Source organism: Palaemon carinicauda, chromosome 15, assembly GCF_036898095.1.
Source record: "Palaemon carinicauda isolate YSFRI2023 chromosome 15, ASM3689809v2, whole genome shotgun sequence".
Taxonomy (NCBI): domain Eukaryota; kingdom Metazoa; phylum Arthropoda; class Malacostraca; order Decapoda; family Palaemonidae; genus Palaemon; species Palaemon carinicauda.
The window spans coordinates 118,693,800-118,702,198 of record NC_090739.1 but is presented as its reverse complement, the minus strand read 5'-3'; the positions used below and the strand labels follow the sequence as shown (position 1 = coordinate 118,702,198).

General features: G+C 35.4%; 1 long non-coding RNA gene across 1 annotated transcript in view; it reads left to right on the top strand.

Annotated features, from left to right (window-relative positions):
• The first annotated feature begins 7,944 nt into the window (after positions 1 to 7,944).
• LOC137654366 (uncharacterized) overlaps positions 7,945 to 8,399 on the top strand; it is a 33,677-nt gene continuing 33,222 nt past the window's right edge. The window contains exon 1 of the long non-coding RNA XR_011046617.1: positions 7,945 to 8,036. This is a non-coding gene — a long non-coding RNA (uncharacterized lncRNA). The remainder of the gene's footprint in view (positions 8,037 to 8,399) is intronic.

Below are 8,399 nucleotides of genomic sequence, written 5' to 3'. Positions count from 1 at the left end.
ATTATGATGTGGCATAAAGCTCAGTCTCTTTTCCCCAGATATTTTAGTAAAGTTTCATTAATCTTCAATTTTCTTTCGATAAGGTAAAATATCGCCATAAAGGCATTCATTTGTGAACAGGCAGAAGACTTACAATTCTTAAATCTTCTTTCCCTACATCAAGGGGTCGGTTGTCTGATGCACCCCTCTCCAATGCCTTCTTTCAAAGACATCCTCTTCCACCAAAGCTTTTCTCCCCCATATCAATCCTTCACCCTTATCTCGCCGTCTAATTATCACAAAGTAGGGCCGGTGTGCCTCCCTTTCAATTTTCTCCCCTTCACAGGTTGAAGCTAAGTCCTCCTCACTTCCTCCTCACTATTCATCCACACATGCCCACACCATCTCAGTCGTGACACTCTTATCCGCTTTGTAATCTTTACTACGCCTGCCAATCTTCTTATTTCCTAATTGTCCAATCTTTCGAGCAGTGATATTCCCATAATCCACTTCAGCATTCTCATCTCTGTTCTCTCATCTCTTTGCTTCCTCTTTTTATCTTAGAATCCACATTTTCGATCCATATATTAACACTGGTCTTATTACTGTGGGTATAGATCTTGATTTTTAGCACGATTGCATCTTTATCAAATACCATTCCCACTACATCGTCTCCACTTCCCCCAGGATGTGCTTTTATCTTATTCTAAACCTCAGCCCTCACAGCCTCCCTCTTGACTTAAAGTGTACAAGATGACAGGTTTCCTCTGGTATAAGGGGTGCTGTTGGCGAATGAATTTAAATTCACGCAGGTCACTCTCGTTCAAATGCTCTATTTAAGGATTTTTTTATCCTAATTCATTTCTGTTATACATATAATGATGAAATTTAAGTAGCCTGAGAAGAACATTTTCCTATTTCTTATATCTTGAAGATACCATTAAAGTGTTATTCTACTACAGACTTTCCCTTCAGTAATCACACTTTTTCTTTTCTTTTAGGGAACGAGAAACGCATATATGATCAGTTTTGTGTAATTTTCATTATCATCATTGTTTTTATAATCATCATTTTTAATATCTTGTAAGATAATGTTGAGAATTTAGAGTTCATTTTAATTGTTTTATAACGAAAAAGAAAACCTCGAGTCAGAAGTCCAAAAAAACAATACATAGTGAACAACAATGTAGAGGTTTTGTATTAGACCTGAATTTCCTTTTTATGTATTTGGTTTGTTATAAACATTATCAAAACTATGGCTTACATTCATAATAAAGATGAAGTGGTCTTGTGAGCGGAAAAATTCCACATTCAGAATTTTTATTTTACCATGCCTGAAAGCAATTGAGAATAGTCTTCTTGTGTGCTTATCAATTTTCTTTTATAAACTGGAATCATTGAACTGTTAAGAGCTCAAAACAGCATCAGCAAAACTGATTGTTGAATAGGCCTACTTGTAAAAATTTGCAGTCTTTAAACACTCAATTTCTTAACTTAAGCTAATAAAGAGCACATCTTAACAAAACTATTGGATTGACAAATAGGTTGAAAAATTTATTTCCTGATGTCGAGATAAGGTTACTGGTGTAGAACCTACGCTGTAGGCCTACATGGTGATCAGGGTCACCAAAACCTTTCTTGAGAACGTCCAATCAGGCTTATGAATTGTCAGAAAGTTGGATTTTCACAAACTGATGAGTTTGAGATATAGCGTTCAGCGGCGTGTCCTCAAATAGCTCAAATAGTTTTTTGCCCTTGTTTTATCCGCAAATTTAACGGTTACTCCTAACAGGGCATGAATGATGAAAAATGTGGTTACCCCCTTTCCTAGATGCCCTAAGCACGTGCTTATTTTGCGTAATGGTTAATCCAGCTATGCTCCTTATACACCTGACAAAATCGAGATCACCAAAACAAACTGTACCTTCGTTGCTCAGTGGCTACTTTCTTCTTGGTAAGGATAGAGGAGACCTCTTCAGGAATGGTAAGAAGGTCTTCAAAGAGAAGGGCACTCTAAAATAAAACCATTGGGTAGTGCCATAGCCTCTCTACCATGGTCTTTCCATTATCTAGAATTAGAGTTCTCTTGCTTGAGGGTACGCTCAGGTCACTATTGTATCTTATTTCTCTTCCTCTGTTTTTTAAGGTTTAATAGTTTATATTTGAAAGATATCTAATGTTGTTACTGTTCTGAAAATGTTTTATTTTGATCATTCATTACTTCTCTTTTAGTTTATTTCTTTCTTTGTTTCATTTCCTCACAAGGCTATTTTTCCGTGTTGGAGCCCCTTGGCCCTTATATCACCTTGCTTTCCCAACTAGAGCTGTATCTTCGCTTGTATAATATATATATAATATATATATACAGTGTGTGTGTGTGTAACTTTGCAAGTATCCTTTTGTAAATATATTTTAAATGTATAACATAGTTATTTATATATATATATATATATATATGTGTGTGTAGATATATATATACATATATATATATATATATATATATATATGTATATATATATATATATATATATATGTATATATATATATATATTATATATAATCAGATAAATACACACCTTTTAAACTAGTTTCCCTTCCATAAAGAATAGTGGCCTTAACAATCATTCAGGTATTTCCATTTTGGATCTGAAGTCCATAACCAATCCTTCGAACATTTACTGCTTCATTTCTGATCTCACGAAATCTATGAATCGCCCACTTATCTCACGTAAAACTTTTATTTTTAGTTCACTTAATAAAGTTATAAGACCCAATCATTCAAGAATCAATATTGTGAAGGATTACCTTCCCCTATTTTTCTTCTTATATACGGAAGGTTTTATTTTGTCAAAATGTCACATAGTCATTCATGATGGTTCCTGGTTCCTTATTGCTCACTCCGCAAAATAAGTTTACGGGCACTCTATCTCTTTATAGATAGGTGCAAAGCTTCTAAGCTTATACTTATTATTGTTATTAAGTTTATATCACCTGTGCCTTAAATGAATTAATATCATAATGAGGTTCTCAATCTTTACTTTTATTCCCTTCTACCTTGAAATTAGATAGGATAACACCTTGCTATAATCAGTTTTGGCAACCTGTTGTGGTAATCAGTTTGGGCTTCTTAAACTCTTCTTTTATATGCATTGCCCTATCTATAAATGCAGCCAGATCCCTGCTATGATTTTTCAGCGTACCTAAACTTATTTCTACATTCTTTAGCTGTTCTAACTTTGGGCATAAAAATAAGTGTTCGGTAGTGTCTTCTTCCTCTTTGCACAAGTCACACAAATTGTCATCATATTTTCCCCTGAAATTTGCTTTTAAGTTGAGCATATTTAATCTTGCTTTCACCACAAGGGATGCCTTATCCAGATACACTTCTCTGATATAAGGCAGAGGCCCATTTCCTTTAATAAATCTTAATTTTTTCATTATTTTCTTTTTTTCTTCAATAGTTTCTTCTATTTTTTCTATAATTCTTTTCTTGATTTCTTTTTACAGGGTCCTTTTCCCTCAATTTTTTATTTTTTAAACCTCCATCCCATATTTACTGCAGATTTCTTCTACGCTTTTGCTCCAGCACTTCCCATACGTGTTCTTCAACTGATCCTCAATTATCTCTCTTACTAATCTTTTTTCCTCGGAGTTTATGATGTTATGGAAGAGCATTCATTTCTTATATTCTATTCTGCAGGACACCGGCCATATTCCTGTTTCTGCAAGTATGCCCCAATATGGAGTACTCGCAGGTAGTTCATACATATTCCTTATTATCTTGTATTGGAGGTTTTCTAGATCTTTCATATCTTTGTCCCTAATTACACTCCATGTCTCCACGTTGGCAAATATTGTTGGTACTACTACTCTTTCATATATTTTCTTTCTGATTTCCAATGCCATCTTTCCTACTTTTCTCGTATCCCCATATTTTCTTATTTCTTGGGTCATATATGCAACCCTCTGGGTTTTTTTAGTGATAATCAATTCTTTGTTTCCCTTCTCTGTATACCATTCACCCAGATACTTATATTCCTTAACTAAACTTACTTTTCCGTTCTTCACTTTTGTTTCAATCTCCGCCTCTTTCTCATTCTTTCTATTTTAATATTTTCTTCCTTTTTATTTCAGTGTCTTTCTTTACGTTTTCTTCTACGGAGATATGGGTAAACTATGGTGAAGTTGCCGTTGATCCATGCCTTGTCTTTATGACGTCACGACAATAGAAACACGAGACAAAAGACATACACTGGTTCTTTCTTTAATCTATGTGTTTCGAGATGGAATTATCAGTAAGTGACATATATAGTGGTGCCACAGCAATATGTCCAACTAAAACTTTTCAAACTCCTTCCCGAGCTCCCCTACTCATCGGGACTTACTACTGTAACTCTTTTTCTCAAAAGAAAAGACTTGAGCCAGTGGGCTCTTGGGAAGGACATCTCCTTCCCACAATCACTTTCTTCCTTTTCCCAAACAGGCATAAAACCATTGCTTGTTACCATCTCAAAACCCACACCCACATCCTAACCCAAAACCCACCTAAAATAAAAATTGCAGAATACCCCAAAACCAGATTACCTACTCCCAAAACCCCAACCAAAACACATACGGGTTGCATGAGTGTAAGAGCCCGTGCCTGGGCGTAAGGGCCAGGCAATCTTCAACAACAACAAGAAGTTGAAAGTACCAGCCTATGCTGGGGCCTAGCTACGACATTGCCATTATCCGGACAAAAGTTCTCCAATCACCGAACGTTTGAGTGAGTGCATGTATACGTTTAGCCACATATATTGCCCCTTTTAGACTAATTATATGTTACGTTTTATATCATGCTGGCTATACTAGATTTGGGCTGTGTGCTAGGTACTCATTTTACTTTATAATATTTGGGTATATTTGTCCTTAGTGTATTTGAGTCTCAGGTTGTTGAGAACGAGTCTGACCTCATGGCGTACCCCATCTTACTTTATCTAATTTATTTTGATGACTGCTTTTCCGGTCCTGTACAGCAGGGGAACCCCACTCTCTACAGGACCTCTACTGTCATTTTACCTTGTTCGTTCAGAGTATTTAACGTTTCATGTCGCGTATTGTTAATTTACTGTTAAATCGTCACTGTCAAAAGACTCATGAAATAAGAAAGTCTTCAGTTTCCTCTTGAAAGCCTTAGTGTCTTCAATCATTCGAATGTTTCGTGGGAGCTTATTATATAGTTTCGGGCCGCGTATTTAAAGGCTCTGGAGCCTACAGTAGACATATATCTAGGTTCCAATAGTTTGAAGCCATCTGTAACTATTCTCGTGTCGACACGATTTTTTGACTGTGCAATATGTACCAGTTCTCTTAAGTATTTTGGACGCCCGGTTCTGATAACTTGGTGGGTTATTGTACATATTTTGAATTCAGTTCTCACTTTAATCTGCAGCCAGTGTAAATCCATTAGTAAAGGGGTGATCCTTTCTCTAGATGGGACACCTTTTATCAGTCTTGCTCCTCTTTTTATTATGTTTTGTAATTTCTTAAGTTGCACTTTTTGGTAAATTGTAATATATAGAGTTGCAGTAGTCAGTCCTGGTAACAACACAGTTTATCACAAGTTTCTTTACAGAATTTTCGTCCAGGTACTTTTCTATAAACGCAATATTTCTTAGATGATAACCAGCACTTTTTAATATTTATTTGGGTATTTAGAGACAGGTTACAGTCAAGAAATACACCTAGATCTCGAACTTTACTAGCTATCGGCACCGAGTCATTATTTATGTCCATTTGAATATCACCTAAGTTTCTCACGCTGTTTCTCTTGCCCACCACCATGAATTCAGTTTTCTTCTCATTTAATTTTAGTTGTTTAAATGTCATCCATTCTCTAACATTATCAAGGATTCGGTTTAGAGTTTCAGTAGTGTCGTGTATATATTTTATGGAGAAGTAAAATTGTGTCATCTGCAAATAGTTTAAACTTCACGCCATGCCTTTGTAGCATTTTCGGTAGACCAATAGTATAGATGCAGAATAAGATAGGGCCAAGTACACTCCCCTGGGGTACCCCTCTGTTTAAGGGTTCATATGATGAATAAGAGTTTCCAATTTGTACACAGTAATTTCTACTAAGTTGTCTTTTAGGTATTCGAAGGCTTGATCTTCAACACCACTGTATCAAAAGCAGCACTGAGGTCGAGCAGTATTAAGATACCACATTTATTTTCATTCATTATTTCTAGCATATCATTTACAACAGAGCAGATGGCTGTCTCCGTAGAGTATAGTTTTCTGTAAGCAGATTGGTTGTCAGGCAAAGCTTCTATTACTTCTAAGTGGCTGACTAGTTGTTCAAGAATTACATATTCAAGCACTTTTGAGACAAAGGATAGATTTGAAATAGGTCTGTGACTTAATTCCTGGTAGTCCAGTGCATTTTTCAGTACTGGTGTGACTTTAGCCATTTTCTCAGATTTAGGAAACTTACATGCATCAATGCTTGCATTTGCTATTCTCATTATTATTTCGGCTAGACAAGAGCTTTATAGAACTTTCTAATTGACCTCAGGTCTTAGTGTAGGGTTGCCATGAGTAACCTTCCCTTTATATATCTTGCTGGGTATTGCTCATTTATTTAATTTTGAGTTTACTTTTGTTTGAATTTATTCGCATTTTTCCATGTTATGATGTTCGTTTCCTTGTTGTAATTTTATGTAATAAAAATAGATAATTATCCAAATTCCCATATATGTCCCTTCAATCTGATTTGTGAATAGCCTACATATATTATTAATAATTCGCAAAAGTTCCGGTAAGTGAATTTAGAAATGTTGATTATGCAAGAGTTATTGAAAAGGTTAAGTGAAACTATTCATTACATAAAGAAGCAATATTAGTGAACTTTGCAAACCGATCATTTTCATCTATAAAGGTTGTATAGTAATCTCAGCATTGCCTGGTCTCAAGATATGTATTTATAGGTTCATATGCGACTCAATCAGCGTTTTCTCTTAGTTTTATTCGTCTTATCGTCTTATATGGATCAATTACTTGTTCTCGCGTCCTCGTTCAATCCAATGTTTATTTTCTACCTCATTTTCCTCTTCATAATCTAAAGATCTTTGAAATTTTTAAAATTTTCAACCTTTTATTTTTAGTTTTATATAGAATTATTTTAGGAATAATCAATCGTAATTTAGTAGCATATATATAAAAGGAATCGTAAATTTATATTAATTAAATATCACTTGATAAAGACATAATATTGTTTTGTGGAAACGGAAATGGAATATTCATCGTTTCTTTAACCAAAGGCTTACACCTGAAAACTTGAAGCTGAGAGAGAGAGAGAGAGAGAGAGAGAGAGAGAGAGAGAGAGAGAGAGAGAGAGAGAGAGAGAGAGAGAGAGAGAGAGAGTGCTTACAGCTTCAACTATTATAAGCAGGGTCTATAGACCTTGATTATAAGCCTATCATATGTTTATCACAGTCGCTCTCCCTCTAAATAATATGGGTTCCGTCAATTAATTATTTCAGGGGCGGATTTCCGCAGTATATAGTCTTTGGATTTCCGGCCGCGGGTATCACATATCAAATGATCAATGCAGTTGGTTTATTGCTCCCTGGTTTCTGTGGGCCAGCATATACAGGATATTGCAGCCTGTGTGTCTGTTTGTTTAATCTGCGTGTGCATGAGGGCATATGAATGTGTGCCTTATTTATGGGAATGGATGTCCATGTATTTGTTTGCTTGCATAAAAATAAATATAAAATCTGGCAAGAAAAGTAGTTCGTGGTATTTCCCCCATCTTATCGTAAAACCAACAAGTTACGTGTGTATTTATTTCATGTTTTGTTTTATCTGTATATCATAGTATTCAAAAGAAAGATACGATTGAATAATGGTTTTAAGAAATGTTTGCATGTTCCAATGTTCCTGACAAATGTATTGTTCCGCAATCTGGTGTGACGGCGATGACAGGACAGTGGACAGCTGGACACTATCGCTTGTTGATGAAGAGAGAAGAAAACATTTAACCGGGATACCTCTCCTTGGTTTCGACATTTTAGGTAATTAAACGGTACACGTTTTCTTAAGGTTGGCGTAGTAAATTAAATGTCAGGTTAGGTTTACTAAAGTATCTTGATTTTTGTTTTCAAATGAAAATTGACGGATGTGTAGTTTGCAATGTGGGTAGACCTATTCCGCTTCAAGTCGGTAGTCATAGGGTTGGCCATTTTACTATTCTCTAGTCCCATGTCCCATGTACTGCGTAAGTCAGGTGTTACGTACAATGAATATTACTATAGTTTTTAATTGACTTCGGAGCTTTGAAACAATTTCGAATACTGGTTCAGAGCATTCTTCAATCATGTGTTTTCCCCTTTGTGAAATTATATTTATATTTCAAGTTGTAAAGCTAAGTTGCAGAT